Here is a 16,938-nt window from a genome sequence, read left to right as displayed (position 1 = left end):
CATTGCCAAAGCATACATTGTAAAAAGTACTCATGAAACCGTCCTGAAGGCATGTCTTAAAGACCTTCAGGTAGATATTAATTTCAATGTTTAGTTTATTCCTTTGAACTGACGTTTCTAGATTTGAATAAAATTAAAGGAAGGCTAGTTTTACTCATTGTTTATTCTTGAGCATGAGACTAGTTCATGAATACTGTCCCTTTATCAAAGTTATATTTTGTTCAAATTGGGGCTCATTATTAGGACAGGTTGAAGTAGTTAAATTAAAACATATTTGAATTCATGGTTTAAAAACATCACAAATATCTAACAAATCAGTGTTAATTGATAAGTACTATATCATGTTTGTTGTAATTTCAAAACTAAAGTAAAAAGTCATCATGAAAAAAGGTTTATTATATCCTTTCGTTTTTTTTTTTTTTTTTTTTTTGAATATTAAAGATAAATATCGGTATTCTTACTCAAAGCTTCGAGAATCACAGTTCTACTTAGATTCCCGGCATGGCCGTGGACTGTGTACATATCGTCGTCCTCAACGCTAAACTTGGTGTTTATCTTCATAGTTGGGAAATAGCTAGAAACAAAACAATCTCAGAAATCTGAATAGCTACATACTTTAATAATTACTTAATAAGTACTTTTCTTGAAATTTGATTTCAAAATCTTGAATATGAAGCATTATGAAGCGTTTAGATAATGTAGATTTACAAATGGCGATTATGCTTATCACAGATTCACAACAATTTTAAATCCAGACAAAAATCTTGTTTGGTAAAACAAGCTTAATATTTTGTTCTGAAATATAACACTTTTTAGCCTCTTCCTACTTGCCTAGTTTAAAAATTCCCACACTGAAGAAAGTTAAGGAAAATGAGTTGTCACTAATCGAATGTTTAGGCTAATCATCCTGTTAACAATGTGGCCCTGATGGATAAAAAACTCCAGTAACAAATACAAAATAGGTCTGTCCAACACGGATACCGTAAAGCAAATGTTACGCTAGGTGTACGTCTGATGTAATTAAGCTGGTAGTTTTGAAACGCTAAACTATGAACCGCTGAATATTAAAGACATTCAAGATAAAATCTCCAAATGTTCTTACCTGTGAAATGAAACGCTATATCGCCCTGGCTGGTGTGAATGCACAGTTAAATGTGTATCACAAATATCTGTAGCGCATCACTATACTATCCAACTGAACACGTCCATAGGACCAGACTGTACTGTTGTATCGCCTTATATCATAGTAAAGAATGAATTGATTTCCTTATAAATAATTAAATTTGAAAAGTAACGAAAAAATATCTTTTTATCTAACCAGGGGGTACTACACATTTTCATTGCTAAAATACGTATTTTAGATTGGCCATCACTGCTATTAAATGCTTCAATTATGGCGTTGCATTGAAATGCTAAATTTCGCACTCGATACAATAACTTGCTATACGGTATCACAAGTATCTAAATATTTATCGAATATGCATGTAATAACGTAAGAATATACAAGCGAAATGATATATAGATGAATAATACCATTCATCAATAATGAATTAATAGATAATTGCTTACATCATATTGTGTTACTATTTAAAAGCACACCTCTGTCTTTTAAGTAGGAATTTTCGTTACACAAACATATTAATGTTTATGCGTGCCCTTTCGATGACTAGTACCGTATGTACACTGTCACCCTCATCAGAAACATCGATGGATATGACAATACACACACACACACACACACACACACACACACACACACACACACACACACACACACACACACACACCGTACTAGTCATCAAAACGTCACGTATAATCATTAATTTGCTTTGTAACGAAAATCCTTAAATAAACCACACTTTCCAGCATGAAGAAAATATCCTGAAATAAACTTACCTTGCCATCCTGTTTAGTTTAGATGATGTTGATCCTCTGCCTTAACCTGTTATATATGAGTGCATTACCACCTAAATGGGATGACACTATCTTGTTAATGCACTATTTAACACGGTCGTACTCTGAATTCATACTTGGTCGATTTTCAAGCTGATGTTAAGGAACATACTTGATAAATGCATTTAATTAGAATAACTTGAAATGCACCGTCGCACTCTGTCTGTTATGACTATTTATACAAACACACTTAGAGCTATATATAAGGTTTGGTTTAGTTTTGTTTATTTTTTAACGTCCTATTCACAGCCAGGGTTTTTTAAGGACGTACCAGGTTTTTGAGGTGGATGAGAGCCGGATTACCAGGAGAAAAACTGCCGGCCTACGATCGGTATCGGACAACTGCTCCACATGGGTTTCGGTACACCTTAATGAACCACGGAACTAAATGATTTCCTTAAGACGATTATGTTAATGTTTACCAATGTTCTGCTTAAATGGAGTTTTTAACACTTGTCCACTAGCCATAATTTTGAAAAATGTCATCTTGCAAACCAGTGAATAGAACATTTTTATACTATTTAAAAACATTTTTATGGGGGCCAACATCTTGTAATGAATCAGCACCAAAACCTCACCTAAATTTACAACAAATTTCACTCATAATTAACTCCCCCTGACAAACACAGACCAGAAAAAAACGTTTAACTTCTTTTTTATATATCTTACATCTACATGTATTGCCCAGCACTCACATAAAACTTCTCTCACCTAAATATGCAATCAGTAGGCCCCGACACATTCACCTTCCTATTAAATCTTCTGCGCAAACGGAGAAAACCCTCAATCTATTTTTGATTTGGTTCTGTGGTCCCTTAACCATTCGGCCACCGCCGCCCTCTATATCTAAGGAGAGGTCACTTGTGAGAATATTAATTTAGTTAATATGTTATTAATACTTTGAGTGGTGGGCAATTTTATCATGGAGTCTCATTACGCCAGTAACCAGATCCCTCACTAGTAGGGGTCCAGCTTGCTTTTACATTAACTGGTACAGTTGTGTAAATAAAGGGTCAGCTGGCATCTGGGACACCAACTGTGAACAGGGCCACATACATTACACAAAGCAGGCCTCACTCTGATGAAATAGCAGATGACTAAATATGGTTACATGTAATCTGTTTGACCAATGGGATGGACACTTCCCTGCTAGAGTGAACCCCCATAGGGGCAACAGACAGCAGACTGTTCCCTTGCTACATGCTGGTCACTTCAGAATTTTCTGGCAAAGCTTCAGCAGCAGCATTTCTCTAACCTGAGATTCCCCACCCGCCCACCCTCAAATAATCATTCATTATTATATCTATATGTGTAGTTTTAGTATTTGTTAACTTGTAGTGTATAGTGATTAGTGTAGTAGGAGGACCATAGTTTAAGTTTTAACTACAAAAAATAATGATATTGCTTATTGTTATTTTACTCTATTATAAGTATGTATTATACAAATAAATCATGGTCTGAAGTTCACCCAAACCAATTTGTATGTTATTTATATTTAGTATATTGTAATATGTTTTCTATCTCTTAAGCCAGCATTTCTACCAGAAAATTGGATTAATTGCTCTTTTTATATACATATACTCACATGTGTGGTATGTTCAACGCAATTTATGAACACGGTTAATTAAGGTCGCTGACGTAGATCAATCGTAGAAATATGTATCTTAACATTGAATGTGAATATGAAAATACCATACTAGATACAACTTCTGATAATGAATCCCATTTTTATTGATGAAAATTAATACCATTTTGATTCTGACTGGGGTGTTTAGATACTAGAATTAGCGGGATATGATGTAGATTTTAACTTTAACAACTAAACTACCAATAGGAAAGATGCTATTTAACAATTGATAGTTCCGGAGATCGAAGAGAACGTATCATATCCACTCATTAATCACACAACTTGGTATAAACCTCGGTCTCAGTGTTATCAGGTCACAAGTGACATTCATACACAAAATAAACACAATCATGCTGGCATGCCCCTCGTGAGACACATTAAAATCACCGTTTGACAAATGTAATTCCGTTGGCTGTTTTAGAAGGGAACTTTTCATTGAAAACTGTTCCTTGTGCTCACCATGGTTACTGTTAGTGGATATAAGGCACATTTAATGGTCCTATAGGAAGATCACGAAATGCTATATATGTATTACATTTCGCTTAATAGCAATGATATTTGAGACTGCAAGTTGAACAATTATCTTTGTGATTCAATGCTGTTATGTTTATTTTCCTTTCCTAATTAATGACAACACAGGAAAGATGACTGTCACTGTGAACAGCACGGTATACGCATGACCATGAAAAATTATGTTTGACACTGAGAACAGCACAGTGTACCCATGATCATATAGGAAGGATGATGTTTGTCACAGAGAACATCACAGCGTGCACATGGCCATACAGGAGGGATGTTCGGTGCAGAGAACAGCACAGTGCATGCATGACCATACAGAAAGGATGATGTTCACCACAGAGAACAGAACAGTGTATGCATGGTCATACATGAGGGGTGTTCGGCGCAGAGAATATCACAGGGTACACATGGCCACATAGAAAGGCTGTTTGGCACAGAGAATAGCACAGTGTACGTATGTTTAGTCTATCGGAGAAACTTCAAATTACGCTACACGCTTTGTACCACTCTCATAAATCGATTCCGCTTACCCCATGTTATATCAAGCTAATATTTCATTTCTCCTATTTAGATCACAGGAACAAGAGTAAGATAATGTATTGCACCGAACAGTATATCACAAACAATTGTTAACAGCGTGCGTGATGTATCATACTCAATGCTTTGGTGGAACAAAAGGCTGATCATTTCCATGTAGAATAATTCTCTTTTTTTTTACATTGTATGTCAATGCAAGCACAGGAATTAATATAAAGGTCATTGATAATTAATAAAAATACCAATGAAGATTAACAATTTTCGCGTGATACCTATCAAACATTCAATTATTCATAGTAAAACTGATAGTTTGTGCTGTGTTTGTGCATAGGGAGCACTATGTGTACTATGTACAATTGTATTGGTAGTTATAATGGATATTATTGATTTGAGGAAATCCAGGTAAAAGTTTGAATACATTGGTGATAGGATTAAACTAATGTTTCTCTTAATAACGGTATTGCTCGGTATCCTTCTTTCACGTAAAATAAAGCAAACTCAACGCACCGATGTCAATTAAACATAACAAACAAATCTTACAATAGCTTTTCAATTTATTAAGTAATACATGTTGTTAAAAAGTAAAAAAAATATATTTATCCCAGCATATTTTTTTTTAATGATTATATAACACGAGTTGTGGATATCACATTGCGAAAGGCAATACACTGATGGGGTTAATACACTCAGAATCTGAAAAGAGTTTTCATTATTTATTTTTTTTTTTGATGTTTTACGAAAATAGTCATGGAAGCTTTCTGCAAGCCTTGGCACTAAAACTTCAAAACATTTATTTATGAAATGCAATCAAACTTAACATTATACTAGGAAAATCTCCATTTTGACAGAATTAATCCCAATCTCAACTTATACTCACTGCTAAAGTTCTTGCTTTCTGGAAAAGGTTATATTTTATTAAAGACACGATTTGTTAATACTTTAGGTGACCTTATCTTAGAATCTAAAATATTAGGAATACAGGTTTATCCTCAGGTGATTCCATCTGTATTCGACCGAGCTGAATCGATATAAAACGAAAATATAACATATTCTTTCTTTATCTTTTTTTTTTTTTTTTAAATAGTATCAATTATTTGAAATAATTAAAGATTGTTATTTGTTTTAATAAATATTTCAATCATAAATCACTCATTAAATTGGCACTTCGTACCTCATGGATAATCACAGACACACATAAAGGTTCATTAAAACGTACTTTTTTTTTTTTTTTTTTTTTTAATCTTTAATCATGAGACCTAAGGATAAAAAAAAACTTATCTTATTTCCCCGCCGGTTTTGCTCACTTTGGACTATTTTTGATGAATTGATTTGCATAAAAACTATATATTGTCTGTTTGTTGAGACTATGTTGGCATTCCCTGGTATATTCTTGGAATCTTTGATCAAACACTTTCCTGTTTGATGTGTAATGTTTTAATTGTTTGGTAAAATGTTTCACTTTTCACAAATAAAACCTGTTTGCCATTCGCTACAACTGTCAGTTAAACCTCCATCATAGAAAGCGAGAAAGTCACAACCAGGACTATCTTCAGTTACATCCATGCCCGAATCCACCGTTTGCCCAGTCGTCCACGTCCATTGGCCTGTGGATTGGCTATCAGCTCCTACCCACCAATCGCGTCTTTCTGAAATCCATTTATTGTTAGATTTTATAATGTCCATACTACAGTAAAATATTATTATAAAATTTAGATTATTTCTCGTTTAACATATCATATTTCATGTGTGAGAATGTTGTGGATGTAATTATTTAATATCTTATATTTTATCTATTATGGCTTACGTATTGTGTCATATGTCCGTCCTGTATTGAGCATTGTATCGTTATGTTGGAATATTTACCATATCATGCTATTGTATTGGGGTTTTTATGTAATTTTGTATCTATATCATGTTAAGTATGTATGGTGAATAACATCGTGCACTAATTAAATTGTTTATATTATCTGACATGTGAACATGTTGAATTATGCCTTAATTAATGTATTATCACATATATTGTTAGTTAGTGCATAATGATTTACCTCATTTGCTTTGATAATGCATTGTGCCCTAGTATCATTGTTGTTTTTATCATATATTGTTTCCTCAATATCTTTCGTAAAATGTAGATGTTTATTGTATTTTTACTTTTGGCAATGATTTATATATTCTGGTTCTCTGGTTTCAAATGTGTATAGCATGTTTATTTATCTTTAACTTAATAGGATGGTTAAATTTGTATTATCAATTTAAGGTAGATTATTATTGATTTATATTAATATACCTAGGGTGTGTCTATGTATAAAGCATCCAGTGAGGGGTTTGCAAGTCTGCAGAAAAGAATCCAACTCGAAACGGGTACCTACCAAACTATATGGATAGTGTGTGCAACTTGTATTAAATATTCATTGGGCCATTCGTTATATATATATCGATTCCATACAGCAATCGTTTATAAGCCTTCCGGTATATTAGTAAGTAATTATTTTATCGGCAGTTCTATTATGCTAAATGAATTCTGCCGCAATATTATTTTGCTACAGTTTGCAATCTCTGAATATATTGATTTTACAACAAATACTGTAGCTATGCCAATTCACCATAGTGCTATTAATATTAGAATCATGGATGCGCTAATTTACCATCGTGCTATTTATATTAGTATTATAATTTATAGATGCGCCAATTAATTATAGTGTTGTTTATAGCATCGTATGCGCTCTCTAATTTACTAAAATAATGTTATATACAGTAGCTAAAGTGTGAATTTATCCATGGTGTGTTGTATTTACTGATTACATGTCCTTACCGTTTAGTAGAGGATCCGACCTGATGGCGTGATACTTCTCCATTGTATCTAAGACAATTAGTCTACCACTCTCATTGACACAATAGCCTTGAGCATCATGCCAGTTTAGTGTTGTGGTACTGATGAACTTCACCAGCATTTCAGCAACGTACGTGTACGTGCGAGCGTAGCTTTGTGATATATACGACGCTAAAACATAAAACAAAACTTCATTTTCAACCTCTTTCTATCGCTTTACACATCAAACGGTACTCCATTTATAATATGGCTTCATCTAACACGTTTTCAATTTCCAATTACCTCAATTACGTTCAAAATATCTCTCTAAGAAATACTGAATATGAAGATACATATGAATTGACAGAAGAAAGTGTTTTATTTAAATTGCCACAAACAAAAGAAAAAAAATGATATAATCAATTCCAGTTGTGAAGAGGTTTGAGGGAGAGACCTCTTGAGTTAGTGCCCTTGCGTATCTCTGACAAGTCTTATTGTAATGAATATTGCATCATATCTATTGTCAGATATTGTAATAATATTTGCATCATTTATTTTATATTGTAGCGGATCATGCCTTAGTATCATTGTTGTTATGTTTATTCAACACAACTCTTAAAATTACTGAATATGAAGATACATATATAAACTGGCATTGACAGAGGACAATAACTAGTTCAAAACTTACAGAAAAATAAAAACTGAAAAAAAAACAGAAATGATATTACCAATTCCGGTTGTGTAGAGGTTTGAAGGAGAGACCTCCGGAGTGAGTGTCCGTGTGAACTTCGCGCATGTCTGACTACTTTGATCCCAGTCAGTTGCCACACAAGAAGGGTTACTGGACACAGAGAAGAGCGCAGTGCGTTACTGATCTTACTTCTGTAGTTATCCGTTCACCAGTGAACTCAAATCCGGCATTATCCTCCATTTTGGTAAATACGTTGATACGGACATCACTCGTTGAGACTTAATGCAAAACGAAGGGTATTACATATAATCTATTATTATATAATACGTTTGATATTCCTTAACTATACGCATAAGCTATATTTTGAGCTATTGCACGGTTAAAATGACTATTGCACGGTCACGTGCGAAATATTGAACAACTGTGACGTTTCGGTATTTCGCCAGGTTCAAACTATTGCACATCTTTGACGTTTCAGAATTTAGTCCTACCCATTCAAGCGTCTAGGTCACTTAACTTTCCACATCTGCCAGACTTCCAGGCCTACAGGAAAGTCGAGATTTCAATGATTCTAAGTGTGATTTAGTGATAATGTAATAGTACAAGTATATCGTGGATTTCTGTGCAATAGTCCAGAATATTTTATCCTCGGTACTGGTAATCGACCGATATTCTATTGCTAACCAAAGGCTGCACAGACACTCATGAAACATTTTTTTATAATACAATTTATTTCATTGTTATAAAGTTATTGTTTAAGTGAACCTAAAGGTGAGTATGGTTTTCTATGAGGCTGATATCAAAATTGAAGAATGCTTACATACTTGCGGATGTGTTTCTATCAACACTGAAATATTTAATTAGGCATTTATTGTATCCTGTTGCTCTGGTGACTACGTTGACAAGTAAAAAATTTGCTCAGGAACCACGTCGTACCTAAAGGCATCGGAGGACTAAAGCAAGCAAAATCATTGATATTTATTTCAATTAATATGGATTCCAGTATTATGAAAGTACAAGTCAAACATAAACCTTAATGGCACATGTATTGTATTATTACAGATAAGTGTGATGTCTTGTACTTTGAATCTCCTGTAACTGGCTTTCAACGAATTTACGATTTTCCAAGAACCTACTTTCGTAAATATTTGGGTGAGAGTCCAATGGGTCAATATAGCAGTGTTAAATTCATAGAACTAACATCATTGCGTAAATGTACTTACTGGAACTTTGACCTTGAGGTCAAGGTCGCAGTGAATTAACGACAGAGCACTACACTTTGTCAGTGTATGTTGACAACAGCTTTCATTAAGATATCTTAAATGTTTAATAGTGATCGTCCTGAAAAGAAATTATTGGGAGAAAAATCATAAAGTGATCTGACTCCAGTACTAAAACATTTGTAAGGGTGGCATACTAGCCACATTTAAACTATACAAAGTGATTTTTTTATAGTATTTGTTGAAACATCAATTTAAAACGAAATCACAAACAAACAAAAGAATAAAAATATTGTTAAGCTAATTTTGAGTAAAAGAATGGCATTTCACGAAACAATTATACTAATCTTCAAAAACATAAGTAACATTTACAATCATATCATTTATGAATATTATTTGCGTGGTTTAACTTACCTGTGACGAAAACACATAACAACAAAAACGAGGAATCCTTTGCCATTATACGTCGATTAAGTATCCTCGGATTTCAATGCATGTCAGCGGTAAATTGTCTTTAATGAGCAAATGAAATGATACATCCACTCTCCATTATTGGAAATCCAACCAAAGGATGACCTGATCTGAACCTTTGCATTATAAATATTTAAATGTTAAATTTACTGTCATACCCAACCCATGTGCTCATCAATTTTAAATTAACACAGATTGCCAATCAATTTCACGGTAACGTACCAATCATTGATCCGAGCGTGGCGATCGCTTGAAAGCCTCGGGCAAATGAGTTTATGTTTGATCATAAAAACGCATTTGTGAGCAAGATTGCATATCTATTTAAACCCTGTTTCGCTTCGAGCTGATCTAAACTATTTCGAGTCTGATGCCAGCGGAAGAGTGTTTAGCGGTTTGTTTATCATGAGTTGATACCCTTTCGGAGATAATGTTTGAGCGCACTCGCCCTTCCTCGTGAGGAAGAGTATTGCTTTAGTTCAACACCAGAGACACAAATCCGCGTCTGTGGAAATTGATACTTGTTACTCTATACGCTACCTTGAACATTTATGTCAGCATTAAGTAAAGCTTTGTCGATATCATTATAGTTCGTCTGAGTATCACTGAACCTTGACCAGGTGTGGCGTATCGGTATGATGAAATTTTCCGTCAGTGCTTCCGTTGTCCTTAAAGACCTTATTGTTATAATAAAATATAAGATACCAAACAAATCCAATATAAATCCAATACCTCTATATAGACATTTCAGATATAGAGGCTCTCAACAATGCTTTTTGTACGTTTTTTGTATGCATGATTTTTGTCATCGATTCGGATTTGAAATACGATTTTAGTTCATATCTCTTTATTTGCTTAAAACAAATGGATAGTATTTTAGTGTAAACATTCCGACATATTCTCAGTATTGATTTGTAATCTTTATCCATGTATCGTCATTTATGTCAGTGAAATGTCTAGTAGGCGTGGTCCAATATAAGTACTAGGTCCGGACAAACATATGTTCGCTGGTTGCGTATTACTAGAAATAGTGTCAGTAGCCATTCCGTTTGAAACTGTTCTGTATTAAATGTTTCATTTAATTTATTTGTTCATATCCACTTACAGAAAGTTTCAGGCTCATTACTCTGTGTGTCTGTGATGTGATACTTTTTATACATCTGTGTTTTTCATAAATCATCTGATTGCCTAGAAAATTCGACAAAAGACTTGTCCTTACTCTTGCCATTATTTGTAGAAAGAGTTAAAAATAATTCCTTACGAAGGAAAATAAATTTATTATATTTATTAATTTTATTAAAAAATCAAAGACTTTTATCAAGGTCTTCATGCCCTCCTCAGCCGTTTCCAGGTGGACTGTCTATGTGTAAATAATTTAAAACATATTGTGACGATTATTCAGACTATAAGTCTTGGTCCGGACTATTTTGAATATCTTATCACTGACGAGTCCTAGAAAGACGAAACAACTGTTTAATGGCCTTGGCACCACTGACACACTTATTAGAAGGAAGTCATAGCTGTATCATGTTCCTAGTATCACTGACGAGTCCTAAAAGGATTAAACTGCTGTGTTATGTCCCTGGTATCACTGACGAGTCCTAAAAGGATAAAACTGCTGTGTTATGTCCCTGGTATCACTGACGAGTCCTAAAAGGATAAAACTGCTGTGTTATGTCCCTGCTATCACTGACTAGTCCTATAATGACGAAATAGACGGGTGATGGCCCTGACATCCCTGACGAGTCCTAGAAATAAAACCAGCTGAATGGTGGCTGTATCATTACTGACGAGCACTAGAAGGACGAAAAAGCTAAAACATTTGTATGATGTCCTTAACATTACAAAGGATCCATCGAATAACGGAAGAGCTGTGTGGTGCCCCTAATATCACTGACGAATCCTAGAAGAACAAAACAGCTGCATGATGTCCCTTTCATCGCTGACGAGTCCAAGAAGACTAAAACAGCTGTATGGTGTCCCAAATATCACTGACAAGTCCTAGAAGGACTAAACAGCTTATGATATTCCTAGTATAACTGACGAGTCATACAAGAGCAAAACAGTCATATGATGTCCCTTTCATCGCTGACGAGTCCAAGAACTGATGTGGATGATTGGATATAGAATTGTCCCAGATGTCTTAGAGCAAAGGCCCTAGCCAACATAAGAGCTCCACTAGTGAGTATCCACACGAGTCAACCGATGGAATTGCTGTGCCTTGACTATCTGTCGTTGGAACCATCCAAGGGAGGAATTTGTAACATATTGGTTATAACAGATCATTTTACCAAATACGCACAAGCCATCCCTACCAGAAACCAGACAGCAATGACAACGGCAGAAGCACTGTTTAACCATTTTATAGTTCACTACGGAATACCAACGAAGATACATACAGATCAAGATGCAAATTTTGAGAGTGATCTCATGAAAGAGTTGTGCAAAGTGCTAGGAGTCTCAAGATCTAGGACTACGCCTTATCATCCGATGGGAAATGGCACCACGGAACGCTTTAACAGAACGTTGCTCAACATGCTCAGGACATTGGAGGAAGATGAGAAACGTAACTGGTCTCACCATATTGCACCATTGGTCCATGCCTATAATTGCACGCGTCACGACACCACGGGATTTTCCCCTTTCCAATTGATGTTTGGGAGAGAACCACGGCTACCTATTGACATTGCGTTCGGCATTGAGCAGAGCAGTGAATCTACATCACTTCCAGAATATGTGGATAGCCTAAAACAACGTTTGAAGGATTCGTATCAGTTAGCATCATCATTAGCTGAAAAGGCCAAGAACCGACAGAAGATACAATATGACAAGAAACAGAGAGGAGCTACGGTACAAGTTAACGATAGGGTACTTGTGAAGGCCTTGGCATTTGAGGGAAAACACAAGTTGTCGGACAAATGGGAGTAAGAGGCATACATTGTTCTGGAGCAGCCAAATCCGGATATTCCCGTTTTCGTAGTCCAGCTGGAGTCCGGAAGTGGAAAGAAGCGTACATTGCACAGAAACAACCTCCTTCCCATAGGAACACTACTGTCGGAGACGGAGAAGCCTGTTCCAGCCAAACGCACATTCAAACCGACAGTACGCGAGGTATTGGAACATATTCCTGTAGACACATACGATGAGAGCGATGAGGAAGACGATGTGTATCGTATTATCGGCAGTGGGAATTCACATGATTTGGATGGCAGATTGCCTTCCGATGCACATGGTGAAGGTGCGACGTCTCGGGACCCGTATGACGATTTTGGTGTACCTGAGGATGTCGATCATGTTGTTCCTCTTGGTGACGACCATCTCTCCGGAGGAGAGGATTCTTCAGGAGGGGGAGAACAACAGCCGGAGATAGAGGAGGCTGGAAGTGGTCCAAGAAGGAGCTCTAGAACCAGAAGGCAGCCTCAGTGGCAGAGATCAGACGATTATATATGTAGTCGGATATCGTCGTCGAACAGTCAATCATGGAACTTCCGGATGGGGTTGCTGGAGACACTTGCAAAGAAGGGTGTTTTATCAGGATCAGCTACGGATGTTGGACACACACTCATCACGAGTATTTTGCAGTCAGGATATGGATGATTTGTTCCGTATATTATTTTTGTTTACGTATTTAAAGATTTGTAGAGATATATTAACTAGCAAGTCTGCACGGTATTGTGGAATAAGTATCCCATGGTTATAAGTGAAAATAGATATTTCTTCATAATAAGTAATAGAATGGAAATCAAGTTGAGATTATATTGAAATAAACATTTTTGTTGTTATATGCATACTAGTGTGTGACAAGGATGTCATATTTCAAGTAGGGGGAGAATGTAACAATGTGAAAAATTTGAAAATGTATTGGTTTTTATTATATTTGATATATTTTACCTCAGGTACGCGCCGCTCGCTGTTTTAGTCAACGTTTTCGCGGTGCGCGCGGACTTGTTACGACTGTGCTGTTTACCTGTGTACGTTACCTGTCTTACATGTATGTGTGAATTGTTATGTAAATGTGGTGTTGGAATGTTTCCTTATATGGTCATGTCCAGTGTCGTCTCGTTTTGGGTTTTGGCGGTCAATTTGGTGTCTTTGTCTTGTATAGTTTGATCAGACATAGAGCCGCCGAGGTGAAAGGATGTGTGTTTGAGTTGGTCCGTTAAAGAATACTGACCGGCACTGGCCGAGAGTTTTTTCATGAAACATCTGACACCCCAAACCCATTGTTCGGGGTTTATTTTATATGAGTAATAAAAGATTGGAAACTTCAACTCGGTTTGGATGATTTTGTTCAAATTTACATTAATATGATGGTCATTGATAATTAATAAAAATACCAATGAAGATTAACAATTTTCGCGCGATATCTATCAAACATTAAATTATTCATAGTAAAACTGATAGTTTGTGCTGTGTTTGTGCATAGGGAGCACTATGTGTACTATGTACCATTGTATTGGTATTTATAATGGATATTATTGATTTGAGGAAATCCAGGTAAAAGTTTGAATACATTGGTGATAGGATTAAACTAATGTATCTCTTAATAATGGTATTGCTCGGTATCCTTCTTTCACGTAAAATAAAGCAAACTCAACGCACCGATGTCAATTAAACATAACAAACAAATCATACAATAGCTTTTCAATTTATTAAGTAATACATGCTGTTAAACAGTAAAAAATATATATTTATCCCAGCATATTTTTTTTAATGATTATATAACACGAGTTGTGGATATCACATTGCGAAAGGCAATAACTTGATGGTGTTAATACACTCAGAATCTGAAAAGAGTTTTCATTTTATATGATGTTTTACGAAAATAGTCATGGAAGCTTTCTGCAAGCCTTGGCACTAAAACTTCAAAACATTTTTTTATGAAATGCAATCAAATTTAACATTATACTCAGAAAATCTCCATTTTGACAGAATTAATCCCAATCTCAACTTATACTCACTGTTAAAGTTCTTGCTTTCTGGAAGAGGTTATATTTTATTAAAGACACGATTTGTTAATATTTTAGGTGACCTTATCTTAGAATCTTAAATATTAGGAATACAGGTTTATCCTCAGGTGATTCCATCTGTATTCGACAGAGCTGAATCTAATGAAAACATAACCTATCCTTTATTAATCATTCTTTTTTAAATATGATCAATTATTTGAAATAAATAAAGATTGTTATTTGTTTTAATAAATATTTCATTGATTAAGGATTTTTTTTAAATCACAAATCACTCATTAAATTCGTACTAAGAACCTCATTGATAATCACACAGACACACAAAGGTTCATTAAAACATACGTTTACGTTTTTTTTGTTGTTTTTTTTTCTTTAATCAAGAGACCGAAAGGTAAAAAAGCCCTTATATTATTTTCCAGCCGATATTGCTCACTTTGGACTATGCTTGGTGAATTGTTTTGCATAAAAACTAGATATTGTCTGATTTTATTGCGACTGTGTTGGAATTCCATGGTATATTCTTGGAATCTTTGATAGAAAACATTCCTGTTTGATGTGTGATTTTTTACTGTTTCGGTAAAATGTTTCACTTTTCACAAATAAAACCTGTTTGCCATTCGCTACAACTGTCAGTTAAACCTCCATCATAGAAAGCGAGAAAGTCACAACCAGGACTATCTTCAGTTACATCCATGCCCGAATCAACCGTTTGCCCAGTCGTCCACGTCCATTGGTCTGTAGATTGGATCTCAGCTCCTACCCACCAATCACGTCGTTCTGAAATCCATTTAATGTTAGGTTTTGTAATGTCCATACTACAGTGAAATATTATTATAAAATTTAGAATATTTCTCGTTCAACATATCATATTTCATGTGTGAGAATGTTGTGGATGTAATTATTTAATATCTTATATTTTATCTATTATGGCTTACGTATTGTGTCATATGTCCGTCCTGTATTGAGCATTGTATCGTTATGTTGGAATATTTACCATATCATGTATTGTATTGGGGTTTTTAATGTAATTTTGTATCTATATCATGTTAAGAATTGTATGGTGAATGACATCGTGAACTGCTTAAATTGTTTATATTATCTGACATTTTAACATGTTGAATTGTGTCTTAATTAATGTATTATCACATCTATCGTTAGTGCATTATGAATTACCTCATTTGCTTTGTTAATGCATTGTGCCTTAGTATCATTGTTTTTTTTATCATATATTGTTTCCTCAATATCTTTCGTAAACTGTAGATGTTTATTGTAATTTTGCTTTGGCAATTATTTAAATATTCTGGTTCTCTGGTTTCAAATGTGTATAGCATGTTTATTTATCGTAAACTTAATAGGATGGTTACATTTGCATTATCAATCTAAGCTAGTCTATTATTGATTACTTATAATATACCTAGAGGGTGTCTATGTATAAAGCATCCAGTGGGTGTTTGCAGCAAAGAATCCAACTCGAAACAAGTACCTACCTAGCTATATGGATAGTTTGTACAACTTGTATTATATAATCACTGGACCATGCGTTATGTATATATCGATTCCGTACAGCGATCGTTTACTAGCCTTTCGGTATATTAGTAAATAAATATTTTATCGGCAGTTCTATCAAGCTAAACGAATTCTGCCGCAATATTATTTTGTTACAGTTTTCAATCTCTAAATATATTGATTTTACAACAAATACTGCAGATATGTCAATTCACCATAGTGCTATTAATATTAGAATCATGGATGCGCTAATTCACCACTGTGCTATTTATATTAGTATTTTAATTTATAGATGCGCCAATTAATTATAGTGTTGTTTATATCATCGTATGCGCTCTCTAATTTACTAAAATAATGTTATATACAGTAGCTAAAGTGTGAATTTATCCATGGTGTGTTGTATTTACTGATTACATGTCCTTACCGTTCAGTAGGGGATCCGACCTGATGGCGTGGTACTTTTCCATTGTATCTAAGACAATTAGTCTACCACTCTCATTGACACAATAGCCTTGAGCATCATGCCAGGTTAGTGTTGTGGTACTGACGAACTTCACCAGCATTTCAGCAACGTACGTGTACGTGCACGCGTAGCTTTGTGCTATATAGGAGGCTAAAATATAAAACAAAACTTCATTTTC

General features: G+C 34.9%; 2 long non-coding RNA genes across 2 annotated transcripts; both read right to left on the bottom strand.

Moving 5' to 3' along the window:
* Window positions 1-5,352: 5,352 nt before the first annotated feature.
* LOC117340212 lies at window positions 5,353-9,867 on the bottom strand. Its single transcript, XR_004535399.1, has 4 exons — window positions 9,771-9,867; window positions 8,174-8,414; window positions 7,449-7,637; window positions 5,353-6,282 (listed from the first exon to the last, which is right to left on the bottom strand). It is a non-coding gene; the product is annotated as an uncharacterized LOC117340212 (long non-coding RNA).
* Window positions 9,868-14,537: 4,670 nt separating this feature from the next.
* Window positions 14,538-16,905, bottom strand: LOC117341254. The gene is made up of 2 exons (XR_004535598.1): window positions 16,722-16,905; window positions 14,538-15,568 (listed from the first exon to the last, which is right to left on the bottom strand). It is a non-coding gene; the product is annotated as an uncharacterized LOC117341254 (long non-coding RNA).
* Between the last annotated feature and the right edge of the window lie 33 nt (window positions 16,906-16,938).

This window comes from Pecten maximus, chromosome 13 (assembly GCF_902652985.1).
Source record: "Pecten maximus chromosome 13, xPecMax1.1, whole genome shotgun sequence".
Lineage (NCBI taxonomy): Eukaryota > Metazoa > Mollusca > Bivalvia > Pectinida > Pectinidae > Pecten > Pecten maximus.
The sequence above is the reverse complement of the archived record's forward strand: the minus strand, read 5'-3'. Positions and strand labels throughout refer to the sequence as shown.